Here is a 22,663-nt window from a genome sequence, read left to right on the forward strand (position 1 = left end):
TAATGCAATTTGGAAGGATTTAATAAATTCATTTTGTGCCTGCTTTTAAAATATGTTACACCAACATTTGAGAATAAAAAGTTACGGAGAATGTTCAAGTCATGACTCAATTCTAGGACTAGCAGGAGACCACAATACTGATGATTTTGTGTCTGTATTACAAAATGGGTGATTAGGTGCTTAAAGTAAGGGAGATTATTAGACAGAGTGAATGTGAGGAAGTAGAAAACTTTGAGAGGAATTGGAAATTCTTCAGATTTGCAAATTACTCTCTTTCTCTGTCAGCCTTTCCCTTTTCCCCTCATATGAACAAGTAGCCTTGTTGGAAAACCCATGAATTGGGAGAGTGCAGTCGCTGGTGACTACAAGCTTTGCTGGAAACAGCAGACAGGCTAAGGTACTGCCCCACTGCATAATTAAAGGTCTCCTTGAGCTGTCCAGGAGTGTTTTCCAAGTTTTTACGACTGACAAGGAAAAAAAAGAGAGGAACCTGGCCGGCAGCCAAACTAGACTGAGCTCAGTAGCTAGGCATGAAAGAGACTGGGGAAGTTGCAGGGGATAATTGGAAAGGGGCTGTCGGTTGTACTTGGGGTTTCAACAAGAGGTTTCTTTTGCAATGAGAATTTTTAGGTGGCTAAGATCAGTCTGTTTGGCAAAAAAATAAACTAAACATAGAGTGCAGTTGGATATGACTGAGGAAATTACAAAAAGGACTCCAGGAGCAAAGTCTGAACTTTCCTTATCAGTGTTGCAGTGGAATAGCTGGGGGCCCGATGCTGTTTGTGCTGATCAGACTTTGCAAATGCCCACACTTTGTTGCTATTTGTCTCCTTGGACGAGATTTGCTGCAACTTCAATTCCTTGACTTTGGCCTTACTTTGTTTTCATAGCAGCAAGAATTGAAGACTTAGGGGTTTGAGCAGATGGTTTTCTACCTAAATTGAATAATTCAATTAGATATTCTCAACCAGCATAGATTTGAGTCATGGAATTAAAGTAGAAAATGTATCCAGCATGACTTCTTTGTGCTTGTCAAAAGTGATCCTGATAAACAGATCTTGCTGTTTCATGTGAAGAAGTAGAAGGTGAGATGGTCTCAGTATTTCACACATTTGCCCTTTACTGCTTCCTAATTCCAAACCAGCCAGAAACTCAAAGCCTTCTCAGACTCTTCTTTATGTATTAAAGTTATGTTTCATCTCTCTTTTTTTTTTCTTCAGAGAAGTGGGTTGTAGGTTTACTATTGTGGGCTTAGGGGTTAAATGGTTGAAAACAAACAAACAAACAAACTCATGTGTTTTATATTTCCTCTGTATTTAAGAGTTTGAGATTGTGAATATTAGCCTGCTGTCTGAGACTTACTTTGTGAATCACACTCAGCCAAATGTTTTCCCTGACTATGATTTCAGTTTTTCCACTTGCAAAGTAAAGAAACTTTCTTTTACATAATTACAAGATTATTGTGAGAGTTAAAGAGATGAAATAATGTTAATAGGCTTTTTGACATAAAGGTCATAGGATTTCTGACTCAGCTGACTCAGTTGAGTTTGTGGGGATAAAATAGGAATCCTTCTATGTTGAATACTCATGTAATAATGACATATCTGGATCTAATTTATAAAAATTACCACTTTTACATTTTAATCATAGCTTTAATTTAATCATAAATTTTAATTTTTGAAGATATAGGGGAGATTTTGTTATGATTAAGGCTGAGTCATTTTCTCAAACAGAAAAGAACAATTAACAAATTCATTTATTTTTATTTCAGTTTATATTTATACACAAGACCAGTTATTATTAAATTGCAGCTTAATTTTACCTTTATGAGAAATTACCAAGTATATTCACAGAACTTGGCTCTCTTCTCAGAAATAATACTTGAGAGGCTGAAATGTATTTATGATATACAGACAGACTTTCTTTTCTCAATGGCCACAATAATTTTCTTAAGAATTTGGAGGATAGACTTTGGAGCTATTCATTAATAAATCCAGCCAATATCTGTTGTATGTATATCATGCATCATCAGGCCTCTATTCCCATCAGCACCAAACTTCTCAGCTCTGTGATTTCTGTGCATGTTATTTTACTTCTTAAACATTTTACCAACATATCATTTATTGTCTATATTTCTGTCTATAATTTATGAACCTTTTCATTGTTGATTCATTATGATAATTGGGAAATATTTACTTTTTAGTGTGACATGTCAATTAGTAAAATATACTACCTATTTTTATGTTTCATTGTATTGTGCTACAGTCATGGTTGTTTAACTTAACTCTTTTTCGGGTGAACAGATCAATTTATTAGAGAAAACAGAATAAGTATAGATGAATTGTTTAAAGGATAGTCTTTTGCTAAAATACCTAGTCATAGCTTTTATTTTTAGACTTTATATTATCATTAATAGTGAATCTGTAAAAAGCATGAGTATATGGGATACAGTAGTTGGGTTGAATTTATACTCAAACTTACACTATGGGTATCCTTGAAGTGTTCAAGGATATATTAGGGTAATTTTAATAAAAATGTCTAATTTTACCTTTCATTTTAAATTAGAAATTCTTAAAATTCTTATCTCCATTGATGAATGGTAGGTGATTTAAATTTTACTTAGCAAAGTGGTGTATTTGTGATTCAATCCGCGATATTGCAATTTGTTTTCTAAAACCGCTAAAGGATAAAAAAAAGTTATTTTATTTCAATATGATAATGAATTCAAAGATAGTTACAGAAGCTAACTGCATAACTGCTATGAGCCGTGGTCCTTAAACATATTAGAGGCTGGCGGATCTAATAGTGTTTGCCTTAATGCATTTAGAGATCAGGAAACTTAAACTTTTTTCTATAAGAGTCTAAAATATACTCAGATTAGAAGAGGAAAAAATGGTATAAACTTTGAACAGAGAAATCACTTCACTTTCAAACACTGGGGATATGAAATTGAAATCAGTCCTTTATTTTTAAAGACAATGGCTAAAAGTCATTGTTCCAGAGTAAGACTTAGAAAACAATGCTTATACTGTTTTCAGGCCCTGTTATTTGCTAGTTTTTTGTTTGTTTTATGCTTAAGAAATGTTTTCAGCCACTCTAATGATGCTTACCATGCATGATTAATTGTCATCAGAGGACAGTAAATTGACTCAAATATTGTGTGGGACAATAAGTGTCAATTTTCTGTTTACATTGAAATGGTATAGTTATGGTGAATTTGAATTTAGTTTTGTCTTTCAATATTGTATACTTAAGAATAGTTTTGAAAAGGCTGCCCTGATTTGCACACATAATATGAATAAGTAACTTAACTTTTATAGAAATTGTGATTTTCAGTGTATTTTGTGCTAAGTTGTAAAGATTAATATGGCTTTTTAAAGGAAGTTTTGAATAACCTTGTATGTATTTTCTAGGATGCAACTAAGAGAGTGCATCTAGATTTCAATACCTGCCTTTATTTCATGTTGTTTTTTTTTTTTCGCTATTAACATTATATAAATATACCTATACATCAGATGTATCACATGCCTCCTGATGAAGAAGTTCAGAGTAGACCTTAGAAACTTCCATGTTTTGGGGGACTACTTTCTCTCTGTCTCTCCCTTTGTCTCTGTCGTTCTCTCTCTGTCTGTCTCTCCCTCTCTGTCTCCATTTCTTTCTCTCTTTCTATGTGTGCATACTTATGATACATATATATTCTTTGATGTTTCTCTATTAGTGCTATAGTTTTTCTGTAGGGAAAAATAGCTTCAGTTAATTGATATTTTTGAGCCCAATTTTAACAACTAATTAAAAATGTTTCCCACATAAGTATTGCTAGAAATCCTAGAAATCCTTTTTTTTCCCTTTTTTCCAAATTCTAGAAGTGTTTTTAGACTTCTATTTATATCTCTGAAAGAAGAGAAAAATAGTTGGCAAGATCTTCTACCTACATTCTTGGTTGTTGTCTCCAATGATGGCATACTCATGGAAGCCTTTTCTACTCTTCTTAAGTAGAACGCAAGCACATGTGCAGTTAACTACTGTAAGAGGGTAAATTCACTATTTAGAAGTTAGATACTACTGATAAGTTTAGAAGGTATTGTGAAGTGAGAATTTTATACAAATGTAGTGTTTTCCTGGTATGGTACAGCTTTTTCTTAATATTAGATGTTACAATTGATGCATTTCTTGAAACTTCATCCACCAGTCCTCCAGGAACATCAAGGATCTTAAACTTTGCCAGAGCTACAAAGGCTGTAGCTTGAAGACTGTGGGCTCAGTCTTCACTCTCCTCTCTTACAGAAATAAAGACAATCATTTAACAGCATATATAATCTACTGACTGAATCATTAATGATTTGCCTGTTTATAGCCATATAATATTTCATGAGATAATAACTATTGTTCTCATTTGATTTATATTTAAATGAGATAATATCAATTTTAAATATAATTTTAGCAAAAATCAAACAGAACATTTGTAGTATGGTAGCAAACATGCAAATTTGGGGTAAAACATTGAAATAAGAGAATAAATGTGATTTTAGCTTCTCAATTTTTTCATAGCCATTTATAACCATCAAGAGATACCAAGTTTTAGGTAAAATTTTAATAGCAAGTAGGTTAATTTACCCAGATTTCAACCTCATGAGTTAAAACATAGGGTTATAAGTACTAATGAGAGTTTTGTTTAAGAAACAGAGTATTTTGTGAAGTGTCTTTAAAGGTCAAAGTATGTGTTATGCTCTGTAATTTATTTTATTTTTGTCTACTTTGAGGAGCTGTGTAGTAATAAAGGACTTTGGTTGATGATCAAACTCTCCTTTTACTCCTTGGTGATGTGTGTTATTATAGTCATAAAGATGTCCAATAACATAAATATTGAACTTTACTAGTAGTGCAAATAAATTCAGAGAAAGTTTGACTAATTAGAAAGAGCAATTGCATAACTGAATTAATTTCAAAGCAATTTATTTCTATGCTGAATATGTTAAGTAAATATAATTAGAGGGTGTTTATGGATTGTAGTCTCTCAGAATACAGTTTGAGAGAATTTTTAAGGAGTCACATTTGAGTACACAAATTTTATTTGAAATTATATAAATGCAATCTGAAATGGCAAACGTCTGTTGGTATTTTGGATTTATAAAATAGCATCATTTTAGAATAACAATGGCTATTGCTTTAAATTTTTATGAATTATTTTTTTCTGTTTTAATGCATCACCATTACTGGATGTATAGGAGAAAAACCTTTAAACTTCTTAACATTAAATCAGTAAGATGTCTCATATTGCTAATGTCTTTAATCATTTTAGAGGAAGAACTACTACATTTGTAAAGTCTGAGTTATCATAGGTTTAGTTGATTACATTCATGATCAATTTGGAAGAATAAAATTTCCTAAGTAGCACAGATAAGGTTTTAGAAAACAACATTTTAGACTTGATGTTGTTGGAAGTAAATGCTCAGTGCTGCCAAGCGAATATAGCACTCAGGCAAAAGTTTTCTCAGCAAGGCAATTTACTTCTATAGAAGGGTGTGTCTCGCGGATGGAGCAATGGCGAGAGCACACCAGACAAGGGAGGAGAAAGGGATCTTACTATTAATGCAGCTAATCCCTACTGCTGTGACTTTCCCCTATTGGCTAGGGTTGGACCACACAGTCTAAGATAATTCTGACTATTTTAAAGAGAGCAGGGGTATGAGCTGGAGTGGAAGGGTGAGTAGTTTTGTGGGAAGTATGGTTATAGAGCAGGTGACTAAGGATGACTAAGGACAGAGCAGGTGACTAAGGACAGAGCAGGTGACTAAGGATGACTGAGGACAAAGCAGGTGACCAAGGATGACTAAGGATAGAGCAGGTGACTAAGGACAGAGCAGGCGACTAAGGACAGAGCAAGTGATAGAGGATAGGAGGGGATTGTTTACTGAAACTAGGGACAAGGACATGTAAAGAACGAGGAAGTTAAATTTTAAAATGGAGAACAAAGAACAGGGAAGCTCAACATGCTGACATATTGGTTTTTTGAAGAGGAGTTTACTGTATCCTACAATATAATGAATCTTTCTTTGAGATATGCTTATTCAATGAGATTTCATCTTTATTCAATGATTTTCTGTTCACTTATATACATTTGAAATCTTTCCCCCCTTCTCATTTTGGGAAATATAACTGTGTTTAAACTGTGAATCTGTAAATGAAGAGATTCTGATATGATACAGTTGAATTTAATAAATATTTATCAAATAACACTTGTTCTTTTTGTAGTTGTGTGATTAGCTGGTGACAGAGATCTCCTCTTTTTAACTTAAATAGAACTTGGTATTTCTATATAATTCTGAGGTACAGTGCAGAGGATGTTGAGGAAGGAGGGGTGGGGAAGGGGAGTATTCACAGGGTGAAGGGAAGCAGTGTATGGAAATAATGTGTGGAGGTGATTCTTACACCAAGTCACAGAGGATGAGGATGAGTTGGGCAGGCATTGAAAAGGGACAGTTTCAGTCAGAGCAGGTGGGGAAGGCAAGAAGGCATGAAGCCATGAATATGGTTTAAGAGAACAACTTGTGGATTTTACAATTATAGAGATGTTCCTCCTTTATGTTTCCATGTTCGTGAATAACCATTAGTAATTACATAGAGGAGTTTTAGCTAGATTATTAGTTTTAGCTGAATAATTTTAGCTGGATTATCTTGCAAAACAGCCATCTTGTTTTTATTTCTTTTTCCATTTCTCCAGACCTGATCAGCATGTAATTGGAATCACAAGGAGTAGGTTGTGCTCTCGATTTCATATTTATATTTAATTTCAGAACATGCAGATTAAAAAAAATAGTTTATCTTTTTCACAGCATTAACTATATTGGGAGGAGTTATGATTTGACTGTGCATCTTGTCTTATATTTGTTTATTTTTCATATCTAAAGAACAGATATGTTAAATAGTTATCTCCTACTTGGTAATAAGTAACGGTGCCAGTATTAACAATTTTTATGAATAATATTGAAAAAAATATTTTTTTCCTGAACATATGGAAACTTGATAGTTTTTCTATGCGTCATTGACTTATTTAAGATTATATATTTGGTTATATGGTGTGCATTACTTACTGACCATTGTTGATAAAAAATGTAAATGTTTGCTAAGAAGTTTGGAAAATAAATTTGGAATATATACAAGTATAACAAATTACTATCTTATGAAGGGGACCTATAATTAAAACATATATGACATAATTTATTTCCCTATATTCCCTTCTTTTTGCTTGGCTTGACCATTCTGTGAGATACACTATTTTAAAATTAGTTTCTTATTGATGTTTGATTTATTTGAAACTAATGATTCAACTTTATTTTTGAAATATATGACAAGAGCAGCCTCTTTAAACGTGTTAATTTAAAATAGTTAATATATAGAGCTTCACATTTATAAATCAGTTTAGTAGGTCTGAACCACCTTGAAGTTCCAGGGATGGGTCTAAGGTAATAGTTTTGTACTTGAAAATTGACAATACCGTCAAGATCACGATAAGAAATAATGGTATTTCAGTCTCTTTCTGGCTTTTGACTTCACTTTGTGTTTTCTGTAATGGTAAGCATCAAGCACCACTGACACTTATTTGCTTCCCTGTCCTGTTGAATGTCCAGGTTCCTGTTTGTTTATTTGTTTATTTATTTATTTATTTATTTTAGAGACAGGGTCTCACTTTGTCACCCAGCCTGGAGTGCACTGGTGCAATCATAGCTCACTGCAGCCTCAAACTCCTGGACTCAAGTGATCCTCCCACTTCAGCCTCCCAAGTAGCTGGAACTATAGGTGCATGCCACCATGCATGGCTAATTTTTAAACTTTTACAATTTCTTGTAGAGACAGGTTCTCACTGTGTTGCCCAGGCTGGTGTAGAACTCCTGGGCTTAAACAATACTCTGGCTTTGACCTGCCAATGTGCTAGGATTACAGGTGTGAGCACTGTACCTGGCTCCAAGTTCCCTTTTAATGACACTTAATGACATTGGATTAAACCAGGTGTGATTTGTACCTGAAGTTAACTCTTCTTTCCATTTCTTGCATATCCATTTGCAAGAAGCATGTTTTCACTTTTGAGAGCTATGTCACCTTCCTTGTACTGTGGCTACATTATTGAAATCTATTCCTTATTCTTCTTTTCCCTGGTGTTATTCAAATGTACAGTCTTTCCCACATAACTCAGGGGAAATCAATCCGACTCCTAATTCAAGGGAATTTTAGATTAGGTTCAGCTAAAAATCTTAGTGTTTCTATGCCCCTTGGAAATGGTTGTTCCTTGTCCCAGTTATAGTCATATATCACATGTCAGGTGAAATGGGAGGACTAAGGGGAAGTGGGTAGAAAAGATTTAGTTCCACTTAGCAAGTGAACATTGGATGAGAAAGCACATGTTGGCTTTTGATATTTGTCCTATCTGGAATATATGCTTCAAATTGATACAGGGATCATCTTTTGTCACAAGGAGATTCAGCTTGAGGGCAAAACAAATGCCTTAAAATGGCAGAAAAAAATATAAAAATCTTGGGTACTTGATGGAATCATTCGGTTCTTGACTCCCTACTATATTTCTGGATTTACTGCTGTGTGAGATAATGAATTTCTTTCTTTTTCAAACCAACTTGAATAAAATATTTGGCTACTTAAAATAGTATCCTAATTATAGCCATTATTAAATGGTATCTTAATTTTGTAAGTAAAAGGTTTAGAAGTAGTAATTTAGATTATTGAAGAAACTTTATAGACTACTTGGGTTTTATAAATTTTAGATATGGTTAGTGCTGTTAGTCTATAAAAAATTTATTATTCAAATCACCATGCATTAAGTTTTTAATACAGTAGATATGTCAATCATCTTATTAACTAAATTCATTTTTAAATAAATAAATTAAGCAGGAGGTAGAGACTAGCAAAACTAGGAATAATCTAACAGGCTCAGACAATAGAGAACTAAATTTAAAAATTTTTGAGATATAAATTTGTAATCTAATCAGTTCACAAAATTATACCACTATTTATTGGCTGTGTGGTATCTTTAGTGTATTGGATACATTAAATATACATAAAGAAACATTAAAGCAATTTCAGTGCCTGGTCTGAGTAATTTAAAACTTATACTGTGATGTTAAGACTAATTTGTAACTATTTAAATATAAAAGATAAAGCTGATACAAGTAAAATTTTAAAAAATGGTAAACTATAGTTCCACTCACAGAGGTATAAAAAAATACAGACATATAGTAAACTTTTAAGTAAGAGCTAGTGACAAAGATTTTCTCCTTGATCAAATCCTGGCCAGGCTCTTGTGCATCCTCTTCTCAACCAGGTCTTGACTTTTGGGCTTCTGTGTTCTAATCTGCATTGCCAAATTTAGCAAGAATTCTGCTAAGTCACTTTGGCCATCCTCAATATTTGACAACTCTATGTCTAATCAGGATCCTCACCCTCCACCGTTTCCCAGATGATATCTCATCACCCTAACCTTGATTCAGCAAGAATCCTAACGAGTAATTTTTCTTCCACTGTCTTACATCCTGCTATTTGGCCACAAATTTCTACCTTTTCTTGTAGCATTTGAAGTTGAGCCTAATTTTTCTTACTCACTGCAAAACCCCATTGTAGTTGTCCCAACACCTATTATGATGGTCCTGAATAAAGTTTGCCTTCCTGTTCTTTAACAATGTCATGAATCATTTTTTTCAACACTAGTTTTATAAAACTCTAGTTCACTGGAACCATTAGCAATTTAATCTTTTTCTGCTACCAGGTTCTTGACCTGACCCACCCTTTACAATGACTTAGCAGTATGCATATTGGTTTTTGTAATGTGGTCTAATCAAAATAAGGAGATATATCTCTCTTTGTCTTTTTGCCCTGAAGGTGGTAGGAATAACCCAAATCTGAGAATTGACAAGAGCAGGGATGAAATATATTTTGGAGTATTATAGCTCGCTTTAGCTGAAATAGTTAACCAAGTAGTTTAAGCAGGAGGTGGAGGCAAGCAGAACCAGGACTAACCTAATCTGCTGAAAGAATAGGCAAAGTGTCATAATGGGCAGGTTTGCTGGGAATGAGTGATGTGAGAAATGAAAAGCCAGAGGTTGTGTAGGCAGTGCATTTAAAGAGAGCTGATGAAACTGTAGGTGGGAATGTCACAGATGCTGAAAGCCTGCAGTAAAGCTGTGTGGCAACCGGGGTCATTGGTCAAGACTGAGAAAGGCTAATGTATTAGAATTGTTTTCAGTGTGGATGTTAAAAGCATGGAGATTGGGTTGGAGAGAAACGTAGCCAATAACTGGGAAACCTAAAGAAAGTGATAGAGACATTAGAGAAGCAGTTATTGATGGCAACATTTGAAGTAACAAGACCTCCTACATTACTGTGATTGACTTGTGCATATTAGTTTTTTGCATGAGAATGCAATAAACATGCTTGAGATGCTTTCTTTATGAGATCATGACCTTCATTCATGGCAACTAAGGAAGTCACCACACTGGGGAAGCTAGGCAAGGGAGACCAGAGAATACAAAGTGCTGCAATTCTCAGAGGATTACTGTTCTTTTGGAAGTGATTGCTTAGAGATTGTCCTGGGGCCCCCCTCTGCCCTTACAGAATAGGAGTACCCTCTGGTGACCTTTTCTTATTTTAAAAGGGAGCCACATTCTTGTGGGTTTTTGAATGAGAATAAATGCTGCTTGGTATGGAAATTATCATAAAGGAACTCTGCTTATGGAAGAGTTTGGAAATTATAATAGAAAATATAACTTGGCTCACAGCAGATATAAAATGAGGGAGAGAATGTATATCTAGATAATTCAATTTCCAACTCCCACTTGTGCTGAAATAATCAGATAAAGTAAAAATAGCACCCTTCCTTAATTTGTCTCTCTCTATTAAGATCTTCATAGCATCTGTACCCTTTCCCTAATCTATTTTCTTATACCTATGAGTTGACACCAAAATGAATTTTTCGAACAAGAGAGTAAAGATAATAAGAATAGTATTTAGAGTGCTATGTCCTAAGCATCATGCTAAATGTTTTTTACAGTTTACAAATTATAAAGAAACTTGTCTGTCTCCATAGCCAGAAAGCAGTGGAACCAGGGCAATTGGTAGGATGGGAAGTAATGTGTCTCAACCACTGTCCTAGCTGAAAAAGTGTGCCGTTGAATGCCAACTGGACAATTAAGCCAGCTTTGGTAGTTCTCTTTACAAGTGAGAATGTAACACCTTTGAATTACCTGAATTCCTAGATTCCTGGCAGATGCTTGTTTCCTTCTTTTTTGTCCCTCTGATGGCACAATGAGCTACTCATTTCCTGCTCTTAGGCATAGCTACTTGTACCTCCTGTATGATAAGACATTTGTTCATTTTATCCTCTTCAGTTAGATAAAGCATAAAAATTAATGCATTGTTTAAGGAAAAACTCTCAAACTATGTTTTTCCTCTGCTCTCATACAGCAACAATCAGCACAGAAGACTTCTGTGACCAAATATGTATTTTATTTCCCCCATCAATAAACAGTGGACAGCAAATGAGTGTCCTCTAATTCAATTCTGACATTATCTATCTAGAGATAATGTCGGATCCCACACGTTGAGGGCTCATTTCCCAAGACTGCCCCTCATCCCCCTCCAACACTTGTTGGAAGTCCGGGCCTCTGAAACTTCTGACCGGCTGACTTCAAGCTGGGGTTCCCATGATTCCCTCTTTGGATTTGATTAATTCGCTGAATCAGCTCACAGAATGCAAGGAAACACTTACTTATGTTTACCAGTTTATTATAAAGGATAATAGAAAGTAGAAAGGATGCAGATGAAGAGATGCATATAGGGCGAGGTATAGGGACTTACATGCCTTCCCTGGGCGGGCCACCCTCCAAGAACCTCTACATGTTCAGCTATCCAGAAGGATGCTCTCTGGACTCTTTTTGGGTTTTGAGGGAGGCTTCATTATATAGGCATGATTGACAACCGTGTAGAAATGTGACTGGACAAAGCATATGATCTAAACCCAGACAGGCCTGTCCGTTCAGACTTTTCTTGGCTCCTCTGTGTAGCATTCCTTCCTTTAGGGCATGGGGGAGGACTCTATCTGTAATGAGTGTTTTGATTCACAATCAAATTAGAGTCCTGCTTGGACAGGTAAAGGACGGACAGGAGGTCAGAGAGGTTTCCTGAGGCCTAAAGTGCCCCAGCATTGTAACAAGGACTATGAAAGTTGGGAGACAGGAACTGTGGATGAAAAACAATATATATGGTGATACCACACCCATTGACTATGTTTTGTCTGCATATTGCTTTGACTTTTGCCTGATTTGATTTGTCAGGATAGTTAAAATGTTAGGTGAGATAGTTTGATTTCTTCTTTTTTAAAAAAATTTTCAAAATTTATTTTCAAGACAGTCTCGTTCTCTCGCTCAGTCTGAAGTTGAGTGGCGCAGTCTCAGCTCACTGCTGCCTCTGCCTCCCGGGTTCATGTGATTCTCTTGCTTCCGGCTCCTCAGTAGCTGGGATTACAGGCATGTGCCACCACGCCTGCCTGATTTTTGTATTTTTAGTAGAGACGGGATTTCACCATGTTGGCCAGGCTGGTCTTGAATTCCTGACCTCAAGTGTTCCGCCCGCCTCAGCCTCCCAAAGTACTGGGATTATAGGTGTGAGCCACCGTGCCTGGCTTGATTTCTTCTTAATCCCATTTTTCCTCCTTGGTTTTGTCAAATGATAAGTTTTGGGTAAATAAAACCTAAGATATAAAATTACTAATATCAATAGTTTCTAATTGTTCAACATGTACTTTTCACTTAAGTATTTGACAACATTTTTCTTCACTGAGAAGATGGACTAGATAACCTTAGAGAACATTTCAGCCCTTAGGGTAGTCTAAGTTTTAACTTTAAATAGTTTTTTTTTTTCTTTTTTTTTCTTTTTTTTTTTTTTTAAAGAAACCTAAAACCGATTTCTTAATCAAAATACCATATTCAAAGTTGTCCTAATTTTGGCAGTTGATTTCATCATTTTGTCTTTCTTTGGTAACTTAAACTGTTAGACATTTGATCTCTTGTGGTATTTCTTGCTGGGGTATTATAAAAAGGTTCTCTTGGCAGGGGATTTGACATTCTAGTTGTGAGGGAAGATTTCTTGGTAGAAAGCAATGAGAGTGTGCAGAGAGTGGGTCAAGTGTGTAAGCAGGAGGAGAGAATGTATGGTTTAGCTACAGAATAGGAGACTGAAAATAGAGCTAGAGAATAGGGTAGAAAGAAAAGAGGGACTAAAATTGCTGGAGATGAAGCCAGTGAGTCAGGGAGTCATCTTGTCAGACTTTGCAATCCAAAGTTTGTACTTCATTCTAAGAGCAATTCAAAACCATTTAACAAAGGTTATAATGGAGTTGGTGACAAGATGTCATCATCTGCGTTTTAGAAAGAGCTGAGTTGATGTCTGCCAATATGTCTAGGCAAGAGGAGGTGGAAGCCTAGTTTAGAGGGATGACCATGGGAAATGACTTTATTCCAGAAATATTAAAGAGGAAATAATGTTTTGTACTTTTTGTATATTTGATGACTATCAATAATTGTGGGACGGAGACAGTAGGATGTAGGCAGGAGAATGGTGTATATCTTGATTCTGAGTTTTCTGGTTTTGGTAACTTGGATGTTTGTACCATTTATCAACAGAATAAATACAATAGAAGCAGAATTATTGAAGGAAAAGAATGATTTTGTAGGTGGTCAATAAATGATAGCTAGTATTATTGTGTCGTGAAACTATAATTTTTGGATTGTTGTATTTAAATTTTACAGTAAAATTATATGCTATTTTCATTTTGATGAACAAATATGATATTTTATGAAAATAAATGTATCCACAATGATAAATACAGGTAGAACAACTTCAACATAGTATGTAATTTGTGACTTAGAAAAGATATAAATTAGGAGACAGAATTAATTTCTGTTTTGACATATCTCCATCAAAAAGTTGTATGTTTTCAGAAGAAAATACACACCAGTTTAAAACATTGTATAATTTGAAGTGAGATACATCTCCTTTTTCGAGAATTTTTTTTTACACAAATAAAATATGGTAGAAGGAAGTTTATAATTTAAAATATTAATATGAAACAGAATAAGAAAGCCTTAATCCTAAAATTATGTATGAGAAAGCTACTAAGATTTTTAGTTTACATGGGTCAGTAGTTTTCTTGTTAATTGTATAATTAATTTATGCTGCCGAAACACATTTAAGAATACTGAAGTTTAGTATAAAGGAAAAAAGGCTAGTTTCCCTGACTGTTTTGATTTGCATTCTTCTTTATTGTTTAATTATAATTGAGGTCATGTGCCCCACACTGGTTTGTAGACTGAGTTCTTTTCACATAATGTACTGTGATGTACAGCCATTGATCTAGGCGTATGTACTGATATGGGGCAGGAAGAACTTCAGGAGGAGAATCCTGTGGATCTCATTTCATGAATTCAAATTTGTAGTACTATTAAAGATAAATATGAAATGCTGTGGATTGATAACATCTAAACAGAAAATTAGTAATAAGAGAAACATGAATCATTTGGCAGTGGTTTTTGTCGGAATCAATAGGCCGGCAATTTTTCACCAGTAGACAAGGATGAGTACATTATAAACTGGGTGTCATTGTGCCAGTCCTGCCCCTGGGCTTTATCTCTCACTCAGCACTCTCAAGAGTTGTTTCATTTTTCAGTCCAATAACTATGTTCATGATTACTAAGGCCTACAGGCTGAATCATTTAGGTCTTTTTTTTTTTTTTCCGGGTGGCGTGCATTAGCATCCACATGTGTTCAGACTCAACTAATTTGATTATGAGGAGAGACTGTCTGCAACTGTCTTCCTGACATCAGCACCATCATTAAAGTAACTTAACATCGTGGACAGAATCTATTTTTTAGGTTTGGTATTTTAAATGCATTATTTCCATCAAGGGCTAATGGCAAGCTGCATTCTGCTTTGTAAATTTACATGGGAAAGTCATTACCACAGAAAAATGTTTTAGAAACTAATTCTCCTCAGTATTAAAATGAAAACATTACAAAAAAAGCTTCTGACCATATTTTCCCCAACATTTTTAAAAGGTTAACATTTGAAAAACAAGTATGTGAGTGCGTGTATGTGTGTGTGTATGAGAGAGAACAAACCCATAAAACAGAAATGCACAAGAGCTTTGTTTTTTGTACCCCCTTTACATCTTATGTACTGAACTTCTGCAAGTTCAGTACAAAAGATGAAGTGAAGTATATAGTCTGCGAGATGTTATAGAATGCCAAGATGAGTTATTAAAGACTTACTGAGATACAGATAGACCTGGCTCCTTACCAGACATTCCCATGGTGTGTAGCCTTACTCCTGGCTCTATCGCTTGCTAGTAAAGGGTCTTAAGAACTCTTATTTAGCTCTGAGATTATTCAGAGATTATTTAGCTTTTCTAGAATTTTTTCTTGAATGTAAAATCAGGATAATGGCCTGAACCTTGTATGCATCACTGAGAGGTATAAAAGAGAGTATCTGCAGTGGTACTTGTACATTTTCATGGAGATTTTTTGTGTGCTCCCTCCCTTAGCCCCAGATTATTAGAGTTTGTGTTTCTCTGTTTAGCTTGGAGAGCAGGCAGCATCAGATTTTCTTGTTTTCCATCTATCAGATCACCATGAAGCTCCTAAAAATCCGTTGTTAACATTTATATTGTTACTTTGTTGTTCTTGAAATTGTTCCTTTTCACAGTTTGAATCCAGTGGCATTTTTCTTTTTGATCCTGTATTTTGGGAGATGTAACATCATGAATGATCTCTGTCTTAAGAAGGAATTGGCCAGGCTTGGTGGCTCACACCTGTAATCCCAGCACTTTGGGAAGTTGAGGTGGGCAGGTTGCTTGAGCCAGCAGTTCAAGACCAGTCTGGGCAACATGGTGAAACCCTGTCTCTCCAAAAAATACAAAAAATAGTCTGACATGGGTATGTGCACCTGTGGTCCCAGGTACTCAGGAGGCTGAGGTGGGAGGACTGCTTGAGCCTGGGAGGTTGAGGCTGCAGTGAGCCAAGATTGCCCCACTGCACTTCATTCTCGGCAACAGAGTGAGACCCTCTCTCAAAATAAATAAATAAACAAGAAGAAATTAAGGTATAGTATGTTGAGATTACATCTCAATATAAGAAAGAAGCTTCTGATAATGGATCAAGATTGATTATGCAATAATGATGCTCTGTTACTGAACCTTTTTGGAGAAAGGCTGAGTAACTACGGGTCAGGGCTATTGTTGAAGAGTATCCCATAGCTTGTCTGTAGCTTAAGACAGTGAGTGAAAAAAAATTTTAAGTCCAACTGTGATAATTGAAATTTAAATTGAGTGATCAATCTTGTGGAATAATGTTTGTAAAATGAGGGAGAGCCAATAATTGTGTGCTAAGTGGATGAAGACTGCTGGGCTTCCTGCTTTTACTATGCAGACCTTCATTCATTCAACATACTTTTTAAAGCTTATTTTTTGTTATGTGCCAACTACTGTGCTAGATTCCTCCAAGGTATTCTTAATGTCAGAGAAGAGTGGATTTATAAGCTTAATCTGCCTTCTGCAAGTGTACTTCCTTTGAAGTCTTAAATTCATTAGAATCTGGCCTTCTGCTTCATAAAGTTTGTTTTAAAGTAAACCTACAATGAGGCAATTTCAATCCTCTAGGAATATGGGGTATTAATTTCTGTGACTTCATTTACTCCTAAACTCTGTTACATTTCCTAAGTGTTTATGTGCCTCTGTTAAGAGTTCTGTGGCTGTGGACTCTGGGGAACCATTCAAGGTTTTTAAGCAAAATAAAAGGAAGGGAAAAAGAAGAAAGGAACATGATACACTTTGCACTTATAAAACCTCACAGCTTTGAGCAAGACAGAATGAAGAGTTATGAGAATAAAGCAATATAAGTAAATTAGAAAATGTTAAAATAGTCTAGATTAGAGAAGATGAAGACCTGAATCTAAGAAATATCAAGGAGGTTGAAGAAGAATCAATCAGGGTGATGTTTAATTTATATAAATTGTTGGTTGATTGGATGTGAGCATATCAAGAAGAAGAAATAGAATTATGTGTAGATTGCAAGCTTGCTTGATTGACTAGATTGCAGTAAAATTCACCAAAACAAGGAAATATAGGACAAAGAATGTGATTGATTGAAAGAAAAAAGTAAGAATTCCTCTTTGTATTTTTGAGTTTGAGGTGTTTTGGGGACATTCAGGGAGAAGTCCTCTATAGTGAGTTGCATATACCATTTGGAAGTAGGGGGAAATCCTGAGATGGAGATTATTGTCAGTGGCATGAAGTCATACCACTGAGAGCACTGATATTTGAGGAGAATCAGAAAATGAGGAGCCAGTAATAGACACTGAGAAGAAAATCTGAACCCTTAATTTCAGTACCAGAGGGACATCTTAAACCTCAGAGGAGCAAGCTAATAGGGATCTAAACTAGGATCATTTTAGAAGAGATAGAAAAGAAAGGACAGACTTGAAAAATATTTTAATAGGACTTAACTGTGTTAAAGATGAAATTGTATCTGATATTTGCCAGATATTTCTAGAAATGGTCAGCTTGGCTGGCCAGGGCTTTGTGTTCATTTTTGGGTTGCAGCTTTCCATGTCCACACAGTTCCATACCTGAATTTGAATAGAGATTTCAGAGGTCTGGCAAAATGAGTTTCAATCCTTGGTCAAAGAATAAAGAATTTTGGGCCTCCAACTCAAAGAATTATGCCCAGTTCCCCAAATAATATTTTTGCAATTGGTTATTGGTTTCCAGAAATACTTTTTTTTTTGAGACAAAGTCTCGCTCTGTTGCCCAGGCTGGAGTGCAATTGTGTGATCTCTACTCTCTGCAACCTCCGCATCCTGGGTTCAAGCGATTCTCTTGCCTCAGCTTCCCAAGGAGCTTGGACTACAGGCACCTGCCAACATGCCCAGCTAATTTTTGTATTTTTAGTAGAGACGGGGTTTCACCATGTTGGCCAGGATGGTCTCTATGTCTTGACCTTGTGATCTGCCCGCCTTGGCCTCCCAAAGGGCTGGGATTACAGGCGTGAGCTACCGCACATTGTGGAGTTACCTTTTCCTTTTTGTGACTTCATCTTGAGCTTTGCTGATTCTGATACCATTTTGAATTTGACCACTCATTTAAAAGAAGTAGAGATACCTAGAAATAAGTATGAGTAGATGTATCCAATTTTAACAAAATTGATTTTCTCAGTTACTGAAAATTATTTACTATAAAGTTATCTTAATATTTAGAAAACATTTTATGATAAACATTATAAACATGTTTAATATTTATATTTATATATTTATAAATCTAATATTTATATGAATATAATAAAATGTAAATAAATATAACAAATTTAATATTTATATGTATATACTTATACATATAAGTATACATGTATAAGTATATGTACTATAATACTTAGACATGTAATACTTAGACTTATATGTAAGTGTAAGTATACACATATATGTACTATAATACTTAGAAGCATTATATATTATAAATATATATACTTTACATATTTATGATATATATTTTATTAATACACATATACCTTGAATACAATTACTACTAAACATTTCTTAAACTGGCTTTTTAACAAAATAATTCTGATGGAAAAATAAAGAATTGAGAGAAATACAGCATTAATATAGACTTCTAATTACACTTGTAGTGAGGTCTTTATAGACAGCTCCTTTAATATGATTCAAAAACACCATACCTAGATTTGCTATTATCTTTCTGTTATGTCATGTCTCTTTATGTTTTTTTCTTTCAAATACCTAAGTACTTTAGAAAATGTCTAAGGCTTTTTTTTTTGTTTTTAATTTCTCCTAAAAAATACCTGGCTACATGTTCAGAATGTGCAGGTTTGTTACACAGATACATGTTTTCCATGGTGGTTTGCTGCACCTATTGACCCATCCTCTAAGTTCCCTCTCCTGATCCCCCACCCACCAAAAGGCCCTGGTGTGTGTTGTTTCCTTCTCTGTGTCCATGTGTTCTCATTGTTCAGCTCCCACTTATAAATGAGAGCATGTGGTATTTGGTTTTCTGTTCCTGTGTTAGTTTGCTGAGGATGATGGCTTCCAGCTTCATCCATGTCCCTGGAAAGGACATAATCTCGTTCGTTTTTATGGCAACACAGTATTCCATGGTGTATATGTACCACCTTTTCTTTATCCAGTCTATAATTGATGGGCATTTGGTTGGTTCCATGTCTTTGCTGTTGTAAATAGTGCTGCAATAAATGTATGTTTGCATGTGTCTTTATAATAGAATGATTTATATTCCTTTGAGTAAATACCCAGTAATGGGATTGCTGGGTCAAATGGTATTTCTGGTTCCAGATTCTTGAGGAATCACCATACTGTCTCCCACAATGGTTGAACTAATTTACATTCCCCCCAATGCTGTAAAAGTGTTCCTATTTCTTCACAGCCTTGCCAACATCTATTGTTTCCTGACTTTTTAATAATTGCCATATTATTGGCATGTGCATTTCTCTGATGGTGAGTGATGTTGAGCTTTTTTTCACATGATTGTTCGTTGCTTGAATGTCTTCTTTTGAGAAGTGTCTGTTCATATCCTTCACCCACTTTTTGATGGGGTTGTTTTTTTTTTTCTTGTAAATTTGTTTAAGTTCCTTGTAAACTCTGGATATTAGCCCTTTGTCAGATGGGTAGATGGCAAAAATTTTCTCCCATTCTGTAGGTTGCCTGTTCACTCTGACAATAGTTTCTTTTGCTGTGCAGAAGCTCTTTAGTTTAATTAGATCCCATTTGTCAATTTTGGCTTCTGTTGCAATTGCTTTTGACGTTTTTGTCATGACGTTTTTGTCATGAAGTCTTTGTCCATGCCTGTGTCCTGAATGGTATTGCCTAAGTTTTCTCCTAGGGTTTTTATGGTTTGGAGTTTTACATTTAAGTCTTGAATCCATCTTGAGTTAATTTTTGTATCAGGTGTAAGGAAGGGGGCCAGTTTCAGTTTTATGCATATAGCTAGCCAGTTTTGCCAGCACCATTTACTGAATAGGAGATCCCTTACCTGTTGGTTGTTTTTGTCAGGTTTGTTGAAGATCAGATGGTTGTAGATTTGTGGGGTTACTTCTGAAGTCTCTGTTCTGCTCCATTGGTCTATATGTCTGTTTTGATACCAGTACCTTGCTGTTTTGGTTACTGTAGCCTTGTAGTATAGTTTGAAGTCAGATAGCATAATGCCTTCAGCTTTGCTCTTTTTGCTTAGGATTGTCTTGGCTATACGGAGTGTTCTTTGATTCCATATGAAATTTAAAGTAGTTTTCTCTAATTCTGTGAAGAATGTCAATGGTATTTTGATGGGAATGTCATTGAGTCTATAAATTACTTTGGGCAGAATGGCCATTTTCACAATATTGATTTTTCCTATCCGTGGGGATGGAGTGTTTTGCCTTTTGTTTGCATCCTCTCTTATTTCCTTGAGAATTGGTATGTAGTTCTCCTTGAAGAGGTCCTTCACATCCCTTGTAAGCTGTATTCCTAGGGAAAATCCCTAAGGCTTTTAATTTTTTTTCTTCTTTTAAATTTTCATAAAAAGGAAAATTTAAAAGACAAACCCCAAAGTACATAGAAAAGAATTATAAAGTAATGTAATAAGACTCGTTCTTGGATCTAGTGCTAACATGAAGTCTTAGCATTGTCCATAGAGTATTTTTAGTAATTTTCAGTTGTGGATTCTTTTGAATTTTCTGTATTTTCTATATAGTTCTTGGTACCAACTGGATAGCCTTCAAGTTACTCCATCTGTCTATATAAAATGGAGGTCAGTTTGGTGAGAAAAATCTCTTCACAAAAGTTCCTTAACAAAGTACCAGTAGTACAGTAGGGGAATTGTCTTTCCCTTAAGAATCATTTTTTAAAACTTGAAATGTCAAAGTCAAACTTTCTCCTGTACAAATTTTTTTCTTTTAATTGTTATCCTGTAAAGTGAAAAATAGAACCCATGTCCTAGTGTCCTAGATCTTTATCCTCCTCCTCTTCATTTTTCATGATTTAGTTTCTTGCATACTTAACCACCTCTCCCCTCCCACTTTCCCCTGTTCCCAGAAGACTGTAAAATATTTCCTCTAGTAAAACTTAACAGTTCACAGAACACTTCATATCTTTGTAAATTGTTTTCTCTATCTAAAGTTCGTGCTTGCTTTTTTTTTTTTTTTTTTTTTTTTTTGAGACAGTGTGTTAGTTGGTTTTAATGCTGTTGATAAAGGCCTACCCGAAACTGAGAACAAAAAGGGTTTAATTGGACTACAGTTCCACATGGCTGGGGAGGCCTCAGGATCATGGTGGAGGCAAAAGGTGCTTCCTATATGGCAGTGGAAAGAGAAAATGAGAAAGATGCGAAAGTGGAAACCCCTGATAAATCCATCAGGTCTTGTGAGAGTTATTCACTGTCACAAGAATAGCCCTGGAAAGACCGTCCCCCGTGATTCAGTTACCTTCCCTGGGGTCCCTCCCACAACATGTGGAAATTCTGGGAGATTTGGTTTGGACATGGCCAAACCATGTCAGACAGCTAATTTTTTTTTTTTTTTTTTGAAATGGAGTCTCGCTCTATTGCCCAGACTGGAGTGCAGTAGTGCAATCTTGGCTCACTGCAACCTCTGCCTCCCGGGTTCAAGTGATTCTCTTGTCTCAGCCTCCTCAGTAGCTGGGATTACAAGTGCACACCATCATGTCTGGCTAATTTTCTTGTATTTTAGTAGAGATGAGGTTTCACCATGTTGGCCAAGCTGGTCTTGAACTACTGACATCAAGTCATCCGCCTGCCTCGGCCTCCCAAAATGTTGAGATTACAGGTGTGAGCCACCGTGCCAGGTCTTTTAATTTTTTTTTTTTATTTTTAGTAGAGATGAGGTCGCACTATGTTGCCCAGGCTGGTCTCAAACTCTTGAGTTCAAGCAATCCTTTTGTCTTGGTCCCCCAAAGTGCTGTGATTACAGGTGTGAGTCACCATACCCCCTGTTCACTTTTTGAAAAATATTAACCATTATTCAAAGTTTAGCATAAATTATTAAAGTTGCTATGATTTAGTAGTGCTTTTAATGTCTCAGAGATGTTCCAGGCACTTTTCCCATGTATTAAATCCCTTAATCCTCAAAATTAGCCTATGAGGTAAATACTTTTATTATCTTTTTGTTTTTTTCCCACTAAAGGGGTTTAAGGCACTAATAGTTTGAGTAACTTGCCCAGGGTCACACAGCTAGGATGTAGGCCTCAGCCAAATTTGTAGTCAGCCAGTGTGTCTCCATAACTTGTGCTTTTACCAACTACAATTTTTAAATAAAACTAACTTTGTAAAACCTCCTTTGGCTCCACAGGCCAAGTAGATTATACTGTTCTTTGTTGCCAGTCCCACTAATCTTTCTTTTTATACCCTTTAAATACATTACAGTAGCCTGCCCTTAACAATGGTTTTGTTTTTTGCAGTTCCAGTTACCTCCGGTCAATTGTGGTTGGAAAATATTAAATGGAAAATTCCAGAAATAAGTGATTCCTGTTTTAAATTGCACACTGTTCTGAGTAGCGTGATAAAACCCCACACTATCCCGCACTTTTGAATCATCC

At 35.5% G+C, this 22,663-nt stretch overlaps 1 protein-coding gene across 11 annotated transcripts in view; it reads left to right on the forward strand.

Annotated features, from left to right (window-relative positions):
• The window catches only part of GULP1 (GULP PTB domain containing engulfment adaptor 1), a 308,512-nt gene that overhangs the window by 3,852 nt on the left and 281,997 nt on the right, over positions 1-22,663 (forward strand). The window lies entirely within an intron of this gene.

This window comes from Papio anubis, chromosome 10 (genome assembly GCF_008728515.1).
Source record: "Papio anubis isolate 15944 chromosome 10, Panubis1.0, whole genome shotgun sequence".
NCBI classification, from domain to species: domain Eukaryota; kingdom Metazoa; phylum Chordata; class Mammalia; order Primates; family Cercopithecidae; genus Papio; species Papio anubis.